This window comes from Lactuca virosa, chromosome 1, assembly GCF_052849685.1.
Source record: "Lactuca virosa cultivar CGN04683 chromosome 1, Lactuca_virosa_CGN04683_v6, whole genome shotgun sequence".
NCBI classification, from domain to species: Eukaryota; Viridiplantae; Streptophyta; class Magnoliopsida; order Asterales; family Asteraceae; genus Lactuca; species Lactuca virosa.
This window is the reverse complement of record NC_136426.1, coordinates 264,876,497-264,901,655: the sequence shown is the minus strand read 5'-3', so window position 1 is coordinate 264,901,655 and position 25,159 is coordinate 264,876,497. Positions and strand designations below refer to the sequence as shown.

At 38.3% G+C, this 25,159-nt stretch overlaps 1 long non-coding RNA gene across 3 annotated transcripts; it reads right to left on the bottom strand.

Moving 5' to 3' along the window:
- Positions 1 to 639: 639 nt before the first annotated feature.
- Positions 640 to 24,681, bottom strand: LOC145109262 (uncharacterized). Of its 3 annotated transcripts, none has more exons than XR_013708856.1 (3): positions 24,441 to 24,681; positions 24,158 to 24,298; positions 640 to 798 (listed from the first exon to the last, which is right to left on the bottom strand). It is a non-coding gene; the product is annotated as an uncharacterized LOC145109262 (long non-coding RNA). The 3 variants fall into 3 exon arrangements; XR_013708855.1 differs by lacking the exon at positions 640 to 798 and adding an exon at positions 10,587 to 10,909; XR_013708853.1 differs by lacking the exon at positions 640 to 798 and adding an exon at positions 22,883 to 23,542.
- Positions 24,682 to 25,159: the final 478 nt, after the last annotated feature.

Below are 25,159 nucleotides of genomic sequence, written 5' to 3'. Positions count from 1 at the left end.
AGTCCAACCACCAATTCTTTTAATACATTTTTATAAAAACCCTGGAGATTTATATATTTTGGGGCCTTAGTTTATAAAATAAAGTTTTGGGTGAAAATCCCACGTTAAAATAATGAAAAACGGAGTTAAAACGAAGTCGTAGTCGAAAAACCGGTAAAAAAGGGCCGTCTTTGGGAGAGATTTGGGAGAGATTTCAAATAGAAAGAGATAGAGTGAAAACGATTTAGAGAGGTTTCGTTTGTGATTAATTTGAGTGTCCGGCTTCACAACGCAAGGTTCGTAAACCCCGTTAAACCGTGTTTTAGTGTCGTACACAATCCCGATGATTGTGCAATAGTGTTTTATCGCTTTGGTTCGTTGTTTAGCATTGTTAAGGCTAAGGAAAATCAAACACATGAACTTTCCAAATGATGATTTCTCATTAAAATAGCGAATTGTATAGTGATTACATAACGTAAACCCTAACATACAAGGGTTATTGGAGTTGACCGGTTTGACTTGTTGACTTTGTTTGACTTTGACTTGACCGAAATTTGACGGTTGTCACATAATCTGTCACACCCCCAAACCAAGGATGGCGGAAACGTCCGGGGGTGGAGGACTTCATGTATAGTATCATAACAACAATTGTAATAGTAATTGAAGCAAACACAACCAACATATATATAATTGAAAAAGTGACATCATTGTATGAATTACATGTTTACGAATCAATTACAATATGTTGACAAAATATGAAATAGTAGACGCCTTAGCGCCTCATCCTCAAAAGCACTTGGTTACCTGTTTAATGATTTCCTGAGAATACAAGTTGTTTGAAAAAGTGTTAACACAAAGGTTGGTGAGTTCATAAGTTTTTGTTTGGTATTATTAAAAGCCTTTCGTTTGTAAAAGTAGTATTTGTGTTAGAAAATCCAATGTTTTCCTTAATGTGTAAATGTAGTCTTAAAACCCAAAGACCGAAATGTACAAGTAATTTGTCATATTTATAGTAAAACAATGCAAGTTTAAATCGACATAAACTCGTTAAATTTTAATGAAGTTCCCGTAAATTCCAATGTTTATTAATACTTTATGTGAGTTTATTATAACCATACTATGACCAAGGTTGCCTAAAACGACGTTCTTCAGGCGTCGGAAATGTTATGACATTTGTCACCCCAGACCTATCGGTCTAACTGTTGCATGCAGTTTAGGTGTGGGTTTGTCAAACCCAATATAGATCTATACACAACTATCACGCTCTCCTTCAAGGAGACTCTGGTTACAATACAGGACTTAATGGTAATTTGAAGTAAATGTCTCACAAAGTCATTAACGGAATTACGTGTTATGAAAACTTGGTACCGTATGGCCGTACCTTGCTTAATGAAAATATCATTTGTATAAATGTACCCTTTTTAAATGTATGTGTTATGTAATGTATCATAAACTATACCTATTATAGTTTATCAACCAAGGGTAGTACGTAGTAATGTATGCAAACTATTTTCAAAATAGTTTATTAAATGTTTGAATGTATCGGTTGTACTTTGATTATAATCACTTGTTATTCTTTATATTTTATATGTCCAAATCCATTTGTAAACTGATGTGTGTCTAAATATTAAGATGAAATGTCATATATTGCAATAACATATAATCACATAAAGATATACACCTTGCTCAACATGTTACAAGGTGAAATGAAATTGACAGCAACTTTTCGTTGAATACAGTTTCTGTTACTGTTCTTAGAAAATTTATAGAAAAATCATCAAAGCTCTAAATCCAAATCCGCAAATTCTGAGAGTTTGGAATATAAGTCTAGTTTGTTCGTAAATTTTATCATGATTTTTAGTGATCTCTAACAGAGGTGAAAATGTTCATACTCACAGACTGGTCCGGGTTTGCCTCTGAAATGACAGGCAGTTTTGTAAAAATCACCATAAATTGTAGAAAAATCATATGGAGATGTGCAAGTAGCCATTTTAAAGCTAAGAGTTTGAACTACTTGCACCTGGAACAGGTTTGAAAACTAAAATATTTAAGTTGACCAAAACAGTCCGTGATCGAAGTTCATCTTTTCTGATGTAATCTGATAGAAAAAGTTTAATTGTGTTCTTGATGATTTTACTTGTATTCCCCCCTTAAAACTTAAGAAAAACATGTAAATGTAGGGGTATGAACTCACCTTATGTGATTTCAGTAGATGAAAGTGAGATAGAGGAAGTGTTCAACCCAAGAACACTAAGAAGATGTCTTGATGATTCGAGAATCTAACACCGAATAAGATGGAATTTGTGTAAGATATCAATGATTTGAGTATAATGGAGTTTAATAATTATGTGAATGATGAAGATACTTACTAATTGAAGGAAGAAATCCCTGGAGAAAGCCTTGAAGTTCTTGAAGTTGAGAGAAAAGATGAGAGAATTTTGGAGAGTGTCCTTTGGTTGCTAAGTGTAGAATGAAAGAACTTTATGGAGAATGAGGAGAGAGGATCAATCCTCCAGCTCTTAGAACGTGGGAAGAGCTGGAGATTGGGTGTAAAGGTCCACTAAGGTGACAAGGAGTAGTGGGAAAGAGTGGATGATCATAGAGTGAGGTGGTGGCGGCTTGCTTTTGTCATAAAATAAGGAAAAGCAAATATTCCCTCAATAATTAGTCCAACCACCAATTCTTTTAATACATTTTTATAAAAACCCTGGAGATTTATATATTTTGGGGCCTTAGTTTATAAAATAAAGTTTTGGGTGAAAATCTCACGTTAAAATAATGAAAAACGGAGTTAAAACGAAGTCGTAGTCGAAAAACCGGTAAAAAGGGGCCGTCTTTGGGAGAGATTTGGGAGAGATTTCAAATAGAAAGACCGATATGATACCATGAAAAGGGGCCGTCTTTGGGAGAGATTTGTGCATTTTTCAAATAAATATACTTTTAGAAAATGAATGGTTTCTTATTAAAAGTATAAATACATGCATACATGCTCACATAGTGTTATAACTAGAAGAACATAAAGTAAAAGAAGATGAGTTGTACATTATGGGTATGCCTTGGTATATGTAAATCAAGTATGGGAAGGATATAGCCTGATCAACTATATCTGTCCGAGGAGTGACTTGCATATATTGGGGGATAGTCATAATGGGCAACAAATCTAACAACCTAACTACACCCTACAGGGAATACTTTAAGAATCGAATCTAAACACCTAAAAATACTATAGGAGTATTTGGTGATACTATAACCAACTTATGTGAAAACTAAAGACCTCTATTAGTAGGCCTATGATAACTGAGTGCATACGCCAAGGTTATACATAATTAAAGATATTATAGACTCAGAATCTATGACTATTGCTCTACTTCCGGTTCCTTGTTTGGTTGTGGACTTAGAGTAGAGTCATTTATTCGAAAGTCTATTCTATCTCAAATTATGTATAACTGATATGCACTACGTGATTATAGACGTAATTAATAAGGATCACCCCTATAAGTAATTATAGGATTAGGCGTCTATTAATTATCTCTTCTACCCCTATTCTCGCACGAGCAACATGATGTGTAAATTTTAACGCCCGTACAAAACCTACTTCTACCCACTACCATAACTCCGTCTCCAAGACGTTAACAGAAACACCAAGAATAGTTCACTAAAGTGCGAAATTATACATGTGTATATAAATGGTAAGGATATTTACTAAAAGGTTTATCAATGAAATAGGCATGCATTTTATTTCATTAAATCTCACTACTTGGTATTACAAACAATTTACAACTGGTAACTCTAAGATTCTTTAGGTGTACCTCGAAGTTATGTGTAATTAAGGAATGATTGACCTAGAAATGGTGAGTCCGCCTTAGGACCTGTTCCTTGTTTGGTTGTGGACTTAGGGTAGACTCATTAGGATCAACAGTCTAATAAAATTTTAATTACACATAACTGGGGGCATGTCAAGTGAATCTTAGGGGTGGATCAGACATGGAACAAATCACAAGATTATAATCAAGTTATTCCTACTAAATTCATAAGTCTATTTATATAGACCTCTGGTATAGAGTCGTCGGCGTAGTCGTGTCGGCAATCTACAATATGGCTAAATACATAATACAAACTATAATACCCAAATTATACAAAATTTTCTGCATTAATAATCAATAGACAAATACATAAAATGAAACTAAAAAGGGTATCAAACTATCAAGAGAAAAACACATACAATGTAGATTAAAATCCACTAATTATAACAAAATGGCTAAGGATTGTTAAGTCCTCTCTTCTTATAAATAGCTTTGAAGCAAGCTTGCCTAAGCTTCTTTGTTCTTTCTGTCAATTTCATACCTGGCAATTTCTCCATCATCTTCTTGTGCCCTTCTAACGTCTCTATCTCCTCCTTTAATCCCAACTCCTAATTTTTTTTATAAAAGGTAGATGCAATATATTTTTCATGTGAGTTCACAAAATTTACAATGAGTTAAGTTTATATAAATATAAATCAGGAAATCGTAGTAAATCAATTGATTTGATGTGGCATATGCCTAGGACCTATGTTTAGTTATAAAGAAACTAACAATTAAAATTTTAGAAAATACCAAAACTACTTTGGTTACCAAGTGCATGAGTAATGTATAGAAGGTTATTATCATAATTTACCTTGGCATTTTCAATGAGGGATTGAAGGCTCTTAAGTTTTCTATGAGGCCATCTGTTTATGTTTAGCTCTCTGCACCTTTTCTTCAACACTGTTAAACTTATCCCTAGTTCCTTTGCTGTTATGATTATCGGCATCTCAAAGTACTTCTCTATCTCTTCAAACTCCAATGGTCTCAATCTCTTTGCCACCTTCCGGCCACCGTGATTAGTGGTGGCAGCACTAGAACTACATGTAGCCTCACCACCGGATTTACAGTCTTCACTGAAACTAACCAATGGTAAATTACCATCCTCCCAACAATCCCATAAGCTTATATCTTCAAGGGGATCAAGATCATGAAACTCATTTCTAGAAATGATGTTTTGATCTTTGTTAAGTACTGTGGAAACGTTCTGATCGAGCACTTCATGCAATTTTTCCGACAACTCGTAATCATGATGGTTGAGCATGTCACCACTGCAAAAATCCAAAAAAAAAACTCAAGATAATCAAATCCAACACGATGAAAGACTCTTTTTGATCACTACAAATCCAAAACAAGTTTTGATCAATGTCGACAAAATCACTTTTATGTGCGTAAGATGGTGTAATGAGTGACGTTTATATATACCTGAAAAGATCTTGATGATCAAAGTACTGAAACCAATCGAGGTCATCTATGGGGTTTTGATGATCTGCAGGTGGATCCATTTGTGAGGGAGAAGTTAAAAGTCGCGGTAAGAATGTGATGATTTATATAAGTAAAGTGGGAGAAGTAATTAATAGCAAATTGTTGGGAATGCAACAAAACAAGTAAAGCACTTCTGAAAAATTGATAAATGATTTCGGTAACACTCGCGGAATATAAACTAGTGAAAATTACAAATGAAATGGAATATATATAGTCTATGATGTTATGGTTATTGTGTATCTAACAAATGAAGAGAAAATGAATATATATATATTCTTTGAGCCGTAACCTTCTTCTTCAATTCACACACATATACGTATATGTTGCTGCAAATTATGACTTGTGTGCCTCATGCATTTAATGCATCACATGCCTACTGCATATGCTTGACTTTGAAGCTACGTACCAGTTTCCAATTTCCCCAGTAGCACAGTTTTCATTAGAAAGTACTCCAAGTCTTCACACATGAACCAGTTAGAAAGTACTCCAAGTCTTCACACATGAACCAGTTAGAAAGTACTCCAAGTCTTCACACATGCAAATTATGACTTGTGTGTCGCTATAGGTATGTCGTTGGCTCTTGTTAAAAACCTATAGCGACAACAAGTCATCGTAATAGATTAAACCTGTGGTGACGACAAGTCGTCGCTATAGGGAACGCGAAGATCAAATGAAACAAAAATACCCACATCTTTTCCCAAACTCTTGATGTCCCAGCCAAATGCAAATTTCGGGACGAAATTCCTTCTAACGGGGGGATGATGTGACAACCGTCAAAGTGCTTTTGAGGATGGGACGCTAAGGCTTGTCGTCACCACAGGTTTAATCTATTACGATGACTTGTTGTCGCTATAGGTTTTTAACAAGAGCCAACGACATACCTATAGCGACACACAAGTCATAATTTGCATGTGTGAAGACTTGGAGTACTTTCTAACTGGTTCATGTGTGAAGACTTGGAGTACTTTCTAACTGGTTCATGTGTGAAGACTTGGAGTACTTTCTAATGAAAACTGTGCTACTGGGGAAATTGGAAACTGGTACGTAGCTTCAAAGTCAAGCATATGCAGTAGGCATGTGATGCATTAAATGCATGAGGCACACAAGTCATAATTTGCAGCAACATATACGTATATGTGTGTGAATTGAAGAAGAAGGTTACGGCTCAAAGAATATATATATATATATATATATATATATATATATATATATATATATATATATATATATTCATTTTCTCTTCATTTGTTAGATACACAATAACCATAACATCATAGACTATATATATTCCATTTCATTTGTAATTTTCACTAGTTTATATTCCGCGAGTGTTACCGAAATCATTTATCAATTTTTCAGAAGTGCTTTACTTGTTTTGTTGCATTCCCAACAATTTGCTATTAATTACTTCTCCCACTTTACTTATATAAATCATCACATTCTTACCGCGACTTTTAACTTCTCCCTCACAAATGGATCCACCTGCAGATCATCAAAACCCCATAGATGACCTCGATTGGTTTCAGTACTTTGATCATCAAGATCTTTTCAGGTATATATAAACGTCACTCATTACACCATCTTACGCACATAAAAGTGATTTTGTCGACATTGATCAAAACTTGTTTTGGATTTGTAGTGATCAAAAAGAGTCTTTCATCGTGTTGGATTTGATTATCTTGAGTTTTTTTTTTTTGGATTTTTGCAGTGGTGACATGCTCAACCATCATGATTACGAGTTGTCGGAAAAATTGCATGAAGTGCTCGATCAGAACGTTTCCACAGTACTTAACAAAGATCAAAACATCATTTCTAGAAATGAGTTTCATGATCTTGATCCCCTTGAAGATATAAGCTTATGGGATTGTTGGGAGGATGGTAATTTACCATTGGTTAGTTTCAGTGAAGACTGTAAATCCGGTGGTGAGGCTACATGTAGTTCTAGTGCTGCCACCACTGATCACGGTGGCCGGAAGGTGGCAAAGAGATTGAGACCATTGGAGTTTGAAGAGATAGAGAAGTACTTTGAGATGCCGATAATCATAACAGCAAAGGAACTAGGGATAAGTTTAACAGTGTTGAAGAAAAGGTGCAGAGAGCTAAACATAAACAGATGGCCTCATAGAAAACTTAAGAGCCTTCAATCCCTCATTGAAAATGCCAAGGTAAATTATGATAATAACCTTCTATACATTACTCATGCACTTGGTAACCAAAGTAGTTTTGGTATTTTCTAAAATTTTAATTGTTAGTTTCTTTATAACTAAACATAGGTCCTAGGCATATGCCACATCAAATCAATTGATTTACTACGATTTCCTGATTTATATTTATATAAACTTAACTCATTGTAAATTTTGTGAACTCACATGAAAAATATATTGCATCTACCTTTTAAAAAAAAATTAGGAGTTGGGATTAAAGGAGGAGATAGAGACGTTAGAAGGGCACAAGAAGATGATGGAGAAATTGCCAGGTATGGAATTGACAGAAAGAACAAAGAAGCTTAGGCAAGCTTGCTTCAAAGCTATTTATAAGAAGAGAGGACTTAACAATCCTTAGCCATTTTGTTATAATTAGTGGATTTTAATCTACATTGTATGTGTTTTTCTCTTGATAGTTTGATACCCTTTTTAGTTTCATTTTATGTATTTGTCTATTGATTATTAATGCAGAAAATTTTGTATAATTTGGGTATTATAGTTTGTATTATGTATTTAGCCATATTGTAGATTGCCGACACGACTACGCCGACGACTCTATACCAGAGGTCTATATAAATAGACTTATGAATTTAGTAGGAATAACTTGATTATAATCTTGTGATTTGTTCCATGTCTGATCCACCCCTAAGATTCACTTGACATGCCCCCAGTTATGTGTAATTAAAATTTTATTAGACTGTTGATCCTAATGAGTCTACCCTAAGTCCACAACCAAACAAGGAACAGGTCCTAAGGCGGACTCACCATTTCTAGGTCAATCATTCCTTAATTACACATAACTTCGAGGTACACCTAAAGAATCTTAGAGTTACCAGTTGTAAATTGTTTGTAATACCAAGTAGTGAGATTTAATGAAATAAAATGCATGCCTATTTCATTGATAAACCTTTTAGTAAATATCCTTACCATTTATATACACATGTATAATTTCGCACTTTAGTGAACTATTCTTGGTGTTTCTGTTAACGTCTTGGAGACGGAGTTATGGTAGTGGGTAGAAGTAGGTTTTGTACGGGCGTTAAAATTTACACATCATGTTGCTCGTGCGAGAATAGGGGTAGAAGAGATAATTAATAGACGCCTAATCCTATAATTACTTATAGGGGTGATCCTTATTAATTACGTCTATAATCACGTAGTGCATATCAGTTATACATAATTTGAGATAGAATAGACTTTCGAATAAATGACTCTACTCTAAGTCCACAACCAAACAAGGAACCGGAAGTAGAGCAATAGTCATAGATTCTGAGTCTATAATATCTTTAATTATGTATAACCTTGGCGTATGCACTCAGTTATCATAGGCCTACTAATAGAGGTCTTTAGTTTTCACATAAGTTGGTTATAGTATCACCAAATACTCCTATAGTATTTTTAGGTGTTTAGATTCGATTCTTAAAGTATTCCCTGTAGGGTGTAGTTAGGTTGTTAGATTTGTTGCCCATTATGACTATCCCCCAATATATGCAAGTCACTCCTCGGACAGATATAGTTGATCAGGCTATATCCTTCCCATACTTGATTTACATATACCAAGGCATACTCATAATGTACAACTCCTCTTCTTTTACTTTATGTTCTTCTAGTTATAACACTATGTGAGCATGTATGCATGTATTTATACTTTTAATAAGAAACCATTCATTTTCTAAAAGTATATTTATTTGAAAAATGCACAAATCTCTCCCAAAGACGGCCCCTTTTCATGGTATCATATCGGTCTTTCTATTTGAAATCTCTCCCAAATCTCTCCCAAAGACGGCCCCTTTTTACCGGTTTTTCGACTACGACTTCGTTTTAACTCCGTTTTTCATTATTTTAACGTGGGATTTTCATCCAAAACTTTATTTTATAAACTAAGGCCCCAAAATATATAAATCTCCAGGGTTTTTATAAAAATGTATTAAAAGAATTGGTGGTTGGACTAATTATTGAGGGAATATTTGCTTTTCCTTATTTTATGACAAAAGCAAGCCGCCACCACCTCACTCTATGATCATCCACTCTTTCCCACTACTCCTTGTCACCTTAGTGGACCTTTACACCCAATCTCCAGCTCTTCCCACGTTCTAAGAGCTGGAGGATTGATCCTCTCTCCTCATTCTCCATAAAGTTCTTTCATTCTACACTTAGCAACCAAAGGACACTCTCCAAAATTCTCTCATCTTTTCTCTCAACTTCAAGAACTTCAAGGCTTTCTCCAGGGATTTCTTCCTTCAATTAGTAAGTATCTTCATCATTCACATAATTATTAAACTCCATTCTACTCAAATCATTGATATCTTACACAAATTCCATCTTATTCGGTGTTAGATTCTCGAATCATCAAGACATCTTCTTAGTGTTCTTGGGTTGAACACTTCCTCTATCTCACTTTCATCTACTGAAATCACATAAGGTGAGTTCATACCCCTACATTTACATGTTTTTCTTAAGTTTTAAGGGGGGAATACAAGTAAAATCATCAAGAACACAATTAAACTTTTTCTATCAGATTACATCAGAAAAGATGAACTTCGATCACGGACTGTTTTGGTCAACTTAAATATTTTAGTTTTCAAACCTGTTCCAGGTGCAAGTAGTTCAAACTCTTAGCTTTAAAATGGCTACTTGCACATCTCCATATGATTTTTCTACAATTTATGGTGATTTTTACAAAACTGCCTGTCATTTCAGAGGCAAACCCGGACCAGTCTGTGAGTATGAACATTTTCACCTCTGTTAGAGATCACTAAAAATCATGATAAAATTTACGAACAAACTAGACTTATATTCCAAACTCTAAGAATTTGCGGATTTGGATTTAGAGCTTTGATGATTTTTCTATAAATTTTCTAAGAACAGTAACAGAAACTGTATTCAACGAAAAGTTGCTGTCAATTTCATTTCACCTTGTAACATGTTGAGCAAGGTGTATATCTTTATGTGATTATATGTTATTGCAATATATGACATTTCATCTTAATATTTAGACACACATCAGTTTACAAATGGATTTGGACATATAAAATATAAAGAATAACAAGTGATTATAATCAAAGTACAACCGATACATTCAAACATTTAATAAACTATTTTGAAAATAGTTTGCATACATTACTACGTACGACCGTTGGTTGATAAACTATAATAGGTATAGTTTATGATACATTACATAACACATACATTTAAAAAGGGTACATTTATACAAAAGATATTTTCATTAAGCAAGGTACGACCATACGGTACCAAGTTTTCATAACACGTAATTCCGTTAATGACTTTGTGAGACATTTACTTCAAACTACCATTAAGTCCTGTATTGTAACCAGAGTCTCCTTGAAGGAGAGCGTGATAGTTGTGTATAGATCTATATTGGGTTTGACAAACCCACACCTAAAATAATGAAAAACGGAGTTAAAACGAAGTCGTAGTCGGAAAACCGGTAAAAAGGGGCCGTCTTTGGGAGAGATTTCAAATAGAAAGAGATAGAGTGAAAACGATTTAGAGAGGTTTCGTTTGTGATTAATTTGAGTGTCCGGCTTCACAACGCAAGGTTCGTAAACCCCGTTAAACCGTGTTTTAGTGTCGTACACAATCCCGATGATTGTGCAATAGTGTTTTATCGCTTTGGTTCGTTGTTTAGCACTGTTAAGGCTAAGGAAAATCAAACACATGAACTTTCCAAATGATGATTTCTCATTAAAATAGCGAATTGTATAGTGATTACATAACGGAAACCCTAACATACAAGGGTTATTGGAGTTGACCGGTTTGACTTGTTGACTTTGTTTGACTTTGACTTGACCGAAATTTAACTGTTGTCACATCATCCCCCCGTTAGAAGGAATTTCGTCCCGAAATTTTCATTTTGACTGAGATTTCAATAGTTTGGGAAGAGATGTGGATACTTTTGTTTCATCGGATCCTCGCGTTCCCAGGTGAATTCGGGTCCTCGTTTAGCGTTCCAACGGACCTTCACGATGGGAATACGACTTTGTTTCGTTCGTTTGATTTCCCGATCCATGATTTCGACTGGTTCCTCCACGAAGTGGAGATTTTCGTCAACTTCGATTTCGTCGAGTGGTATTACGAGTGTCTCATCAGACAAACACTTCTTTAGGTTCGACACGTGAAATGTGGGATGTACTTTGTCGAGTTCCTGAGGTAATCGAAGTTTGTATGCTACTGGCCCAATCCTAGCAAGGATTTCGAATGGCCCGATGTACCTTGGATTTAGTTTCCCGCGTTTGTCGAATCGTATCATTCCTTTCCAAGGGGAAACTTTTAGTAGTACACGATCACCCACCTAGAATTCCAAGGGTTTGCGTCGTTTGTCTGCGTAACTCTTTTGCCGATCGCGAGACGCTTTCAGTCTTTCTCGAATTTGAACGATCTTTTCTGTGGTTTCCCTTATGATTTCACGGCCAGTGAGGGTGCTATTAGAGACTTGCCCTCTAGCTAGCTGTGTATCCCTCACCTCAGCCCAACACAGGGGTGATCTGCATTTGCGACCGTAAAGAGCTTCGAATGGAGCGACTTTGATGCTAGTATGATAGCTGTTATTGTATGAGAATTCGATAAGCGGTAGATGGGTATCCCATGCTTTATCGAAGTCTATCACACAAGCTCTTAACATGTCTTCCAACGTTTGAATGGTTCGTTCGCTCTGTCCGTCGGTTTGTGGGTGGTAGGCCGTACTCATGTCAAGCCTAGTTCCCAATGATTTTTGTAGAGACTGCCAAAACCGTGAGGTAAATCTACTATCTCTATCGGAGATAATGGATATCGGCACACCATGGAGTCGTACAATCTCTTTGATGTACGTTCTAGTCAGCTTCTCCATCTTGTCGGTTTCTTTTATCGGTAGGAAGTGTGCTGATTTGGTCAATCTGTCTACGATTACCCATATGGTGTCAAGCCCGCCCGATGTCTTAGGCAGCTTGGTTATGAAGTCCATGGTTATTCGTTCCCACTTCCACTCAGGTATATCCGGCTGTTGTAATAGCCCGGATGGTTTCTGGTATTCGATTTTGACCTTGGCGCAAGTCAGACACTTGCTCACATAGGTAGCAATCTCAGCTTTCATGTTCGGCCACCAGTATAATTTCTTGAGGTCCAGATACATCTTATCCGACCCGGGATGGATGGAGTATCGAGTCTTGTGTGCTTCATTCATGACGACGTCTCGGAGTCCACCGAACTTCGGTGTCCAAATCCAGTTCATGATATAACGTGCTCCATCATCCTTGACTTCTAAGTTTTTATCCATTCCCCTTAATGTCTCTCCTGCCACCTTTTCTGGTTTCAAAGCTTCCAGTTGAGCTTCCTTGATTTGTATGGTCAGGTGGGAATGGATTGTCATTGTTAAGGATTTTACTCGGCGGCCCGAGTACTCCTTCCTGCTTAGAGCATCGGCCACTACATTGGCCTTGCCCGGATGATAACGAATTTCGCACTCGTAGTCATTCAGCAACTCTACCCATCTCCTCTGTCGCATGTTGAGCTCTTTCTGATTGAGGATATGCTGAAGACTTTTGTGATCAGTGAAGATAGTGCATTTCGTGCCGTAGAGGTAGTGTCTCCAGATCTTCAAAGCGAATACTACTGCTCCTAATTCCAGGTCGTGGGTAGTATAATTAACCTCGTGCGTCTTAAGCTGTCTTGATGCATACGCGATAACCTTCCCTCTCTGCATGAGCACACATCCGAGGCCTTGATTCGAAGCATCACAGTACACTACGAAGTCTTCGGTTCCCTCTGGGAGAGACAAGATCGGTGCGCTGCATAGGGCTTGTTTTAACGTTTGGAAAGCAGTTTCTTGTTTATTTTCCCACTTGAATATCACACCTTTCTGCGTCAAGGTGGTGAGTGGTTTCGCAATCTTGGATAAGTTTTGTATAAATCTTCGGTAGTAGCCAGCAAGCCCAAGGAATTGTCGAATTTCGGTTGGCGTCTTGGGTGCTGACCAATTCTCGATTGCCTTGATCTTGGAGGGATCCACATGTATGCCTTTCTCACTTACCACATGGCCAAGGAAATCCACTTCTCTAATCCAGAATTCACACTTAGAGAACTTAGCATAAAGCTTCTCCGCTCTTAGTGTCTCTAGCACTTGGCGTAGATGTAGGCGATGCTCTTCTTCGCTTCGCGAGTAGATCAAGATATCGTCAATGAATACGATTACAAACTTGTCTAGGTAGGGTCGACACACTCTATTCATTAGGTCCATGAATACCGCAGGTGCGTTCGTTAAACCGAAGGACATCACCACAAACTCGTAGTGCCCATAGCGAGTTCTGAATGCAGTTTTGGGAATATCTTCTTCTTGAACTCGTAGCTGATGGTAACCTGACCTTAGGTCGATCTTTGAGAAGAAATTTGCTCCTTGGAGTTGGTCGAAAAGGTCGTCGATTCGGGGTAGAGGATATCGGTTCTTGATGGTGAGTTTGTTTAGTTCCCGATAGTCGATGCACATGCGAAAGGATCCGTCCTTCTTCTTTACAAAAAGGACTGGTGCTCCCCAAGGTGAGAAGCTTGGTCTGATGAACCCTTTGCTCAAAAGCTCGTTCAACTGACTGGACAACTCTTGCATTTCTGTTGGTGCGAGGCGGTATGGAGCTCTGGCTACGGGGGTAGCTCCGGGTATTAAGTCAATTCTGAAATCGACTTGTCGTGCGAGTGGTACACCAGGAAGATCTTCTGGGAACACATCCGGGAAGTTACACACTTTGGGGATGTCTTTGATGTCTTTCACGTCTTGTTTCTTGTCTACTACGTGGGCCAAGAAGGCGTGGTACTCCTTCCGGAGATACTTTTGGGCTTTGATGCATGAGATGATTTGTAAATTCGCACTAGGTTTGTCACCATAGATGAGAAGGGTTTCGTCATTTGGTAGATTGAAGCGAACAGCCCTTTCGTAACATAGAATGTCGGCACGGTGAGGAACTAACCAATCCATCCCGATGATTACGTCGAAGCTTTTTATGGTGACCGGCATCAGGTCAATTTTAAATGTATGGTTGTCTAGAGTGAGAGTACACTCTGAGTATATATCGCTAGTGCGTTCTACTTTCCCATTTGCCATTTCTACTACATAAGTATCCTTTAGTGATTGGGGATTTTGTTCAAGTAATTGTTTATATTGGTGGCTCACGAAACTCCTCTCCGCTCCACTATCGAATAGTACGCATGCATAAGAGTTATTGAGGAGAAACGTACCGATATTGGTGGCTCACGAAACTCCTCGACTGCTTCCCCATGTCCTATTGCCAGGACTCTTCCTACTCCACCAGCATTAGGGGCTTGTGCTTTGGGGCAGTTTCTTTTGAAGTGACCGGCGTCTCCACAGTTGTAGCAGGTTCGGGTTGCCCCCGTACTGGCGACTTGGTTGATTGGTCGAGCCGGCGCTTTACAGAAACGAGCAGTGTGCCCCTTCCTGTCGCAGTTGTTACAGTGCATCTCCCTACAAGCACCATTGTGGTGAAAGTTGCACTTGTTGCACTTAGGTAGGGTTCCAACATATGGCTTCGGTGGTGCTGGAGTGGTAGCAGTAGTGGCAGCATGGACAGCAACAGTTTGTTGCTTCTTAGCGGGGTCCTGTGCTGGTTGGCTCTTCTTTTGGTTCCAGAACTTCCTTTTGTTGTTTCCCCCTTTTGATTGATCAGTGGTGGTGGTTGTAGTATTATGACCGGCTCGGTGGTCAACAAGTTGTTGTGCCAGCTCCCTGGCACTGTCAAAAGTAGTTGGCCTTGAAGCCAGGACACTACTTTGCACTTGGGGAGACAGTCCCCAAAGGTATCGCTCCATCTTTTTCTCCTCCGGAGTAACCATTGTTGGGCAGAGGAGAGCCAATTCATTGAATCGGGTGGTGTAGGTTTCAAGGTCGGAGCCCGTCATCCTGAGGTTCCAAAGTTCTTGTTCCAGCTTTTGAATTTCACCTCTCGGGCAGTACTCATTCATCATCAAGGTTTTTAGTTCTGCCCAGGATATGGAGCTAGCCACTTCGAGAGTAAGTGAATTAATCCGACAGTTCCACCAAGTAAGGGCCCGGCCGGTGAAAGTGAAGGCTGCGAACTTAACTTTGCTCGCTTCGGGGCAAGAGCACACTTGAAAGACTACTTCAGTCTTTTCAAACCATTGCATTAAAGTGATGACTCCCCCGCTCCCATTGAAGTTGTCGGGTTTGCCATTGGTGAAGTCTTTGTAGGAACACTCTCTTGTACGCCACGTACTGTCTCCGTGGTTAGAGTTTGTAGCACCCGACCCAGAACCACCAGCTCTGTTTGTCCCTATCTGCGATATTGCGGCCGCTACGGCTGCTGTTACTGCAGCCTGGAACATCGCAGGATCAAACTGTGGAGGCAGCGACGGAGGAGGTGTTGCTGTGTTGCCGGAAGGTCTTGGTCTTCTCCTTGGCGGCATGGTTCTGTCATAAGTCGTAAACCAATGTACTTTTAGTAAAAGTATATTTATAGGAAGAGAAATCTTTTATACATAAAGTATATTATTACGTTGTTTTCCGGTATGTTTACGATACATACGATTTTATACTTTTAATTGACCCAATACATTGGGTTATGAGGTAAAATGAAAGTATAAAATATTTTATTTGAGTTTCCTTGTTTCCAAGTATATGACTGTTTGTAAAAGTTTACATATACTAATTTAGTCGGGACATAATTAATATATTATATTTTAAAATGATCTTTATCGGTTACTTAATTAGTTGCAAAGTGCATACCAGTCATATGTGATTAAGATATAATAGTCCTTCGAATAGATGACCCTAACTCCAAGACCACAACCAAACAAGGACAGGAAGTGAAACAAAGATACATAAATTCTAAGTCTATAGCATCTTAGTTACATATGACCTTAGCGCATCCACTTAGCAGCTATTGATCTATAAATAAAGACCTATTTAATTCTCAGATAATTTATTATAGTAACACAAAATACTCCTATAGTATTTGTAAATGTTTAGTTTTGAGTTCTTAAAGTATCCTTTTGTAGTGTGTTATTAGGTTTGTTAGATTTGTTGCCCATCCTGACCATCCCCCGGTATATGCAAGTCAATTCCCGGACAGATATAGTTGATCAGGCTATATCCTTCCCAGATTTAATCCACATATACTAAGGTATACTCAAAATGTTCAACTTTTCTTCTTTTGCTTTATGTTTTCGCTAGTTATGATACCATGCGAGTATAAATACACTAAGTGGATGCGCTAAGGTCATATGTAACTAAGATGCTATAGACTTAGAATTTATGTATCTTTGTTTCACTTCCTGTCCTTGTTTGGTTGTGGTCTTGGAGTTAGGGTCATCTATTCAAAGGACTATTATATCTTAATCACATATGACTGGTATGCACTTTGCAACTAATTAAGTAACCGATAAAGATCATTTTAAATTATAATATATTAATTATGTCCCGACTAAATTAGTATATGTAAAACTTTTACAAACAGTCATATACTTGGAAACAAGGAAACTCAAATAAAATATTTTATACTTTCATTTTACCTCATAACCCAATGTATTGGGTCAATTAAAAGTATAAAATCGTATGTATCGTAAACATACCGGAAAACAACGTAATAATATACTTTATGTATAAAAGATTTCTCTTCCTATAAATATACTTTTACTAAAAGTACATTGGTTTACGACTTATGACAGAACCATGCCGCCAAGGAGAAGACCAAGACCTTCCGGCAACACAGCAACACCTCCTCCGTCGCTGCCTCCACAGTTTGATCTTGCGATGTTCCAGGCTGCAGTAACAGCAGCCGTAGCGGCCGCAATATCGCAGATAGGGACAAACAGAGCTGGTGGTTCTGGATCGGGTGCTACAAACTCTAACCACGGAGACAGTACGTGGCGTACAAGAGAGTGTTCCTACAAAGACTTCACCAATGGCAAACCCGACAACTTCAATGGGAGCGGGGGAGTCATCACTTTAATGCAATGGTTTGAAAAGACTGAAGTAGTCTTTCAAGTGTGCTCTTGCCCCGAAGCGAGCAAAGTTAAGTTCGCAGCCTTCACTTTCACCGGCCGGGCCCTTACTTGGTGGAACTGTCGGATTAATTCACTTACTCTCGAAGTGGCTAGCTCCATATCCTGGGCAGAACTAAAAACCTTGATGATGAAGGAGTACTGCCCGAGATGTGAAATTCAAAAGTTGGAACAAGAACTTTGGAACCTCAGGATGACGGGCTCCGACCTTGAAACCTACACCACCCGATTCAATGAATTGGCTCTCCTCTGCCCAACAATGGTTACTCCGGAGGAGAAAAAGGTGGAGCGATACCTTTGGGGACTGTCTCCCCAAGTGCAAAGTAGTGTCCTGGCTTCAAGGCCAACTACTTTTGACAGTGCCAGGGAGCTGGCACAACAACTTGTTGACCACCGAGCCGGTCATAATACTACAACCACCACCACTGATCAATCAAAAGGGGGAAACAACAAAAGGAAGTTCTGGAACCAAAAGAAGAGCCAACCAGCACAGGACCCCGCTAAGAAGCAACAAACTGTTGCTGTCCATGCTGCCACTACTGCTACCACTCCAGCACCACCGAAGCCATATGTTGGAACCCTACCTAAGTGCAACAAGTGCAACTTTCACCACAATGGTGCTTGTAGGGAGATGCAATGTAACAACTGCGACAGGAAGGGGCACACTGCTCGTTTCTGTAAAGCGCCGGCTCGACCAATCAACCAAGTCGCCAGTACGGGGGCAACCCGAACCTGCTACAACTGTGGAGACGCAGGTCACTTCAAAAGAAACTGCCCCAAAGCACAAGCCCCTAATGCTGGTGGAGTAGGAAGAGTCCTGGCAATAGGACATGGGGAAGCGGTCGAGGATCCCACGGTGGTTACCGGTACGTTTCTCCTCATTAACTCTTATGCATGCGTACTATTCGATAGTGGAGCGGAGAGGAGGTTCGTGAGCCACCAATATAAACAATTACTTGAACAAAATCCCCAATCACTAAAGGATACTTATGTAGTAGAAATGGCAAATGGGAAAGTAGAACGCACTAGCGATATATACTCAGAGTGTACTCTCACTCTAGACAACCATACATTTAAAATTGACCTGATGCCGGTCACCATAAAAAGCTTCGACGTAATCATCGGGATGGATTGGTTAGTTCCTCACCGTGCCGACATTCTATGTTACGAAAGGGCTGTTCGCTTCAATCTACCAAATGACGAAACCCTTCTCATCTATGGTGACAAACCTAGTGCGAATTTACAAATCATCTCATGCATCAAAGCCCAAAAGTATCTCCGGAAGGAGTACCACGCCTTCTTGGCCCACGTAGTAGACAAGAAACAAGACGTGAAAGACATCAAAGACATCCCCGAAGTGTGTAACTTCCCGGATGTGTTCCCAGAAGATCTTCCTGGTGTACCACTCGCACGACAAGTCGATTTCAGAATTGACTTAATACCCGGAGCTACCCCCGTAGCCAGAGCTCCATACCGCCTCGCACCAACAGAAATGCAAGAGTTGTCCAGTCAGTTGAACGAGCTTTTGAGCAAAGGGTTCATCAGACCAAGCTTCTCACCTTGGGGAGCACCAGTCCTTTTTGTAAAGAAGAAGGACGGATCCTTTCGCATGTGCATCGACTATCGGGAACTAAACAAACTCACCATCAAGAACCGATATCCTCTACCCCGAATCGACGACCTTTTCGACCAACTCCAAGGAGCAAATTTCTTCTCAAAGATCGACCTAAGGTCAGGTTACCATCAGCTACGAGTTCAAGAAGAAGATATTCCCAAAACTGCATTCAGAACTCGCTATGGGCACTACGAGTTTGTGGTGATGTCCTTCGGTTTAACAAACGCACCTGCGGTATTCATGGACCTAATGAATAGAGTGTGTCGACCCTACCTAGACAAGTGTGTAATCGTATTCATTGACGATATCTTGATCTACTCGCGAAGCGAAGAAGAGCATCGCCTACATCTACGCCAAGTGCTAGAGACACTAAGAGCGGAGAAGCTTTATGCTAAGTTCTCTAAGTGTGAATTCTGGATTAGAGAAGTGGATTTCCTTGGCCATGTGGTAAGTGAGAAAGGCATACATGTGGATCCCTCCAAGATCAAGGCAATCGAGAATTGGTCAGCACCCAAGACGCCAACCGAAATTCGACAATTCCTTGGGCTTGCTGGCTACTACCGAAGATTTATACAAAACTTCTCCAAGATTGCGAAACCACTCACCACCTTGACGCAGAAAGGTGTGATATTCAAGTGGGAAAATAAACAAGAAACTGCTTTCCAAACGTTAAAACAAGCCCTATGCAGCGCACCGATCTTGTCTCTCCCAGAGGGAACCGAAGACTTCGTAGTGTACTGTGATGCTTCGAATCAAGGCCTCGGATGTGTGCTCATGCAGAGAGGGAAGGTTATCGCGTATGCATCAAGACAGCTTAAGACGCACGAGGTTAATTATACTACCCACGACCTGGAATTAGGAGCAGTAGTATTCGCTTTGAAGATCTGGAGACACTACCTCTACGGCACGAAATGCACTATCTTCACTGATCACAAAAGTCTTCAGCATATCCTCAATCAGAAAGAGCTCAACATGCGACAGAGGAGATGGGTAGAGTTGCTGAATGACTACGAGTGCGAAATTCGTTATCATCCGGGCAAGGCCAATGTAGTGGCCGATGCTCTAAGCAGGAAGGAGTACTCGGGCCGCCGAGTAAAATCCTTAACAATGACAATCCATTCCCACCTGACCATACAAATCAAGGAAGCTCAACTGGAAGCTTTGAAACCAGAAAAGGTGGCAGGAGAGACATTAAGGGGAATGGATAAAAACTTAGAAGTCAAGGATGATGGAGCACGTTATATCATGAACTGGATTTGGACACCGAAGTTCGGTGGACTCCGAGACGTCGTCATGAATGAAGCACACAAGACTCGATACTCCATCCATCCCGGGTCGGATAAGATGTATCTGGACCTCAAGAAATTATACTGGTGGCCGAACATGAAAGCTGAGATTGCTACCTATGTGAGCAAGTGTCTGACTTGCGCCAAGGTCAAAATCGAATACCAGAAACCATCCGGGCTATTACAACAGCCGGATATACCTGAGTGGAAGTGGGAACGAATAACCATGGACTTCATAACCAAGCTGCCTAAGACATCGGGCGGGCTTGACACCATATGGGTAATCGTAGACAGATTGACCAAATCAGCACACTTCCTACCGATAAAAGAAACCGACAAGATGGAGAAGCTGACTAGAACGTACATCAAAGAGATTGTACGACTCCATGGTGTGCCGATATCCATTATCTCCGATAGAGATAGTAGATTTACCTCACGGTTTTGGCAGTCTCTACAAAAATCATTGGGAACTAGGCTTGACATGAGTACGGCCTACCACCCACAAACCGACGGACAGAGCGAACGAACCATTCAAACGTTGGAAGACATGTTAAGAGCTTGTGTGATAGACTTCGGTAAAGCATGGGATACCCATCTACCGCTTATCGAATTCTCCTACAATAACAGCTATCATACTAGCATCAAAGTCGCTCCATTCGAAGCTCTTTACGGTCGCAAATGCAGATCACCCCTGTGTTGGGCTGAGGTGGGGGATACACAGCTAGCTAGAGGGCAAGTCTCTAATAGCACCCTCACTGGCCCTGAAATCATAAGGGAAACCACAGAAAAGATCGTTCAAATTCGAGAAAGACTGAAAGCGTCTCGCGATCGGCAAAAGAGTTACGCAGACAAACGACGCAAACCCTTGGAATTCTAGGTGGGTGATCGTGTACTACTAAAAGTTTCCCCTTGGAAAGGAATGATACGATTCGGCAAACGCGGGAAACTAAATCCAAGGGACATCGGGCCATTCGAAATCCTTGCTAGGATTGGGCCAGTAGCATACAAACTTCGATTACCTCAGGAACTCGACAAAGTACATCCCACATTTCACGTGTCGAACCTAAAGAAGTGTTTGTCTGATGAGACACTCGTAATACCACTCGACGAAATCGAAGTTAACGAAAATCTCCACTTCGTGGAGGAACCAGTCGAAATCATGGATCGGGAAATCAAACGAACGAAACAAAGTCGTATTCCCATCGTGAAGGTCCGTTGGAATGCTAAACGAGGACCCGAATTCACCTGGGAACGCGAGGATCAGATGAAACAAAAGTATCCACATCTCTTCCCAAACTCTTGAAATCCCAGTCAAAATGAAAATTTCGGGACGAAATTCCTTCTAACGGGGGGATGATGTGACAACCGTCAAATTTCGGTCAAGTCAAAGTCAAACAAAGTCAACAAGTCAAACCGGTCAACTCCAATAACCCTTGTATGTTAGGGTTTACGTTATGTAATCACTATACAATTCGCTATTTTAATGAGAAATCATCATTTGGAAAGTTCATGTGTTTGATTTTCCTTAGCCTTAACAGTGCTAAACAACGAACCATTATTTTATTTTTTCTACAAACTTTCATGTCTAATCTTTGATAATATAATGTGTCATGCAAGTTTATTCAAAAAAGTTATTGTGGTCAAAAACGTCGTTGTGGTCATAAAGAATCATATTTTTATTTTATTTTTTTTATAATTTGTGTATTACAACCAAAAGACTTCTACAATATGGCAAATCTAAGTAAAGGGCATTTTCGTCTTTTTTATCCTAAATTTCCTTTTCTCTATTTATGAAGTGGCTTTATCCCCATTGCTTAATGAACTAAACCAAACTAATATCTATTTATGTTTGTGTTTCTCAGATTCAAGTATCAACCAATCCATTTGGTTGTAAATAGTAATTTATATTCTATAAAGTATATTGCTTTCTCTTGCATTTAACCAATGAGGGCAGGGGCATGTACTTGAAATCAGACTAGGAACCATCTGTTTATGGTCAGGGGCATAATTGTCAATTATGTATATGGGCAGTGTACTTGAAATGGCAATCTATTTAAAAATTAAAATAGATTTTTTACAAATTTTCATGTCAAATCTTAATAACATCAGGCGTGGTGCATTGTTTATCAAAATAGTCAATGTGCTCATTCAAATACATGTGTCTGTTTCAAACCTATGGTATAATATGATAACAGAAATGATTATCAACAGTTCAGGGGCATTTCGGCCGATATCTTTTTTTTTCCCTTTTAAGTAATGCCTTTTCCCATCTAATTTTGAGTAATTTAAAAAAATGTTATTAATACATGTGTTGATTGACAAAAAAGTCATTTGTCTTTTATAAATTTGTTGTTGTTTTTTTTTCCGATTTATGTCTTATAGCATCTTACTTATCTCTTTTAAAACAATTATTAAAATAAATTAAAGTAGGTTGCTAGAATTGTATCGAGCTCATACTTATCTGTTTTAAATCAATTATTAAATGAAATAAAATTTGGTTATTTATTTTTAATTTTCATAGTTTTTTTAGGCATTATACTTTCAGTCATGTATGCATAATATATTTTCTTCATAATTTTTTGAAAATGCTTATATTCAATTTAAAGTTCATGGCTCCAACCAACATTACGATGATGTAATTATTTTAATTAATATACCCAAATTTCACCTACATCCTCCCTTTCTTTTTACTTTAAAATTTGAACTGATAATTTTTAATGTTGCTTCTAATGTTAATCTCATGACATTTTTGCCCCCTTATGTGCTTGGGTATTGATAGCTTCAACTACAAATATGATATATGGTAAATCCAGTCCTTTTTTTTATAAATGATGCCAACAAGATAATTTAAATGCTATGAGAAAATAGTGAAAATTTAACAATTCAAATAAGCAAATTAGAGAGATATTTGACACGTGCCATTTTTGGTCAACAAAAAGGTTGAGATGATAAATAGCTTTAGAAGCATAACAGATTGGAAAAAAAATTAAACTTTTAAATCTCCAAATTTCCCTTTGTCTGTGTCTGTTTTTTTACAACTATAATGATTTTGAGAAGAATTTTGTTCCTGGTTTGCATCTTTTCACTTATTTAGATATCCCTATATCACTAAAAGAAATAAGAAAAGAGTTAGAAAATGGTAATGTTGTGATTGATAGTCATACAATATGAGAACCCTAACAGGTTGTAACTACATTTGGAAGTATAATGTTGTAATTTGTTGTTATTTTTGAGGTAATGTCTTATGAAAAAGATCAGATCCATAAAGAAGGTCAAGTGGTGTATGTTTCTCACATCTAGGGCTCTGTACAAAGAAAAACTATAATGCAAGTTTAGTGGAATTCCTACATTTATCTAATTTGAAGTAAATGATTTTCATTTTAGATGTATTTTTTAGCAATTTTTCAAATCTAATCTAGCGATTATGCTGATTTGCTTAGCAACAGTCTGTTTTATAGCTTTTTTGCAAGTCTAATTTAACATTCTGTATTTTTTTCTTATAAAGGTGTACATATTTTTATTTTTATTGATCTTAAATTTTTAATGCTATTATTACTTTAAACTAAATGTACATATTTTTATTTTCATAACTTAAAACAACTTACCTATAGAATTATATTTCATAGCTAGTTCTATAAAAAATATATTAGTTTATAATTAACTGTAATTCTATAGCAAAATAGCTATAGATTTTTATTACGGCCATTAGTATAGTTAACCAACCTTAAAGGTTCTAAAGATTTGAAGAAACAAATCAAACTTCCAAGGCCTTAACGTTGATATGATAGGCCGACATAAACATTCAAGCTGAAAACGAGAATGAGGTTCTGCAGATCGAGACCATAGAACTAGGCTCCATTTTATCTGGCAAAATAATAGAACAATTAGCTAACAAATTATTACGTTGGTAAATCACAAACCCAGTTTGTTCTCTATGGGATTTCTACATAATATGTGATTTTGTTAACCCATTACGTTTGGTAACAGAAGGACAAAAAAACCTTACCGAGAGCTGTTGTCGACGACTTTTAGGGAGCTAGAGGACGGCGCTTCCGGCGGCGTCTATTGGAGGAGGCGGTGGTCGGCTGGTGGCGAAGGGGCTGGTGTAGTGTTGCAGATCGGAGATGCAGTCGGAGGGAGCAATGAGGTATCGAGTGAAGTAGGAAGAGAGAGAGAGAGAGAGGGGAAAAACGGGAGCTAGAATATTAGGGTAAAATTGGGCAGAGTGAATGAATCTAGCTTTAAATTTGTTTCATTGTACAAAAACATGGGCTTAGTAAAAAGGTTATTTTTGAAGTCCAAAAAGTTCAAACAAATATTTCTAAAATAGTTAAGAACTGTTGGACGACAAATATATTGTAACAACACAATAAAATTGATAAAGAATTGTTCGACGACAAATATATTGTAACAACACAATAAAACTGATAAAACTTTGAGTGCGTGAGAACGGTTTGATAAAACTTTGAGTGCGTAAGAACGTGTAATGAAAAGATAATAGGTGACCACAGCCGAAACTTTTTCCAAAAAAAAATTCAACATATACAAAAAGTAAAATGAAATTAAAGAGATAAAATGCATGTTCATCATACTTAATCTTTTTCAAATTAAACTAGTAGGTGATCTAGGGTTTCGCCCAAGACGTTAAAAATCGATGCTTTTAAAATTAAAAAAAAAGGACTAAAATTTACAAAATCCAAAAAAAATAAAAATAAAATCAAAAGT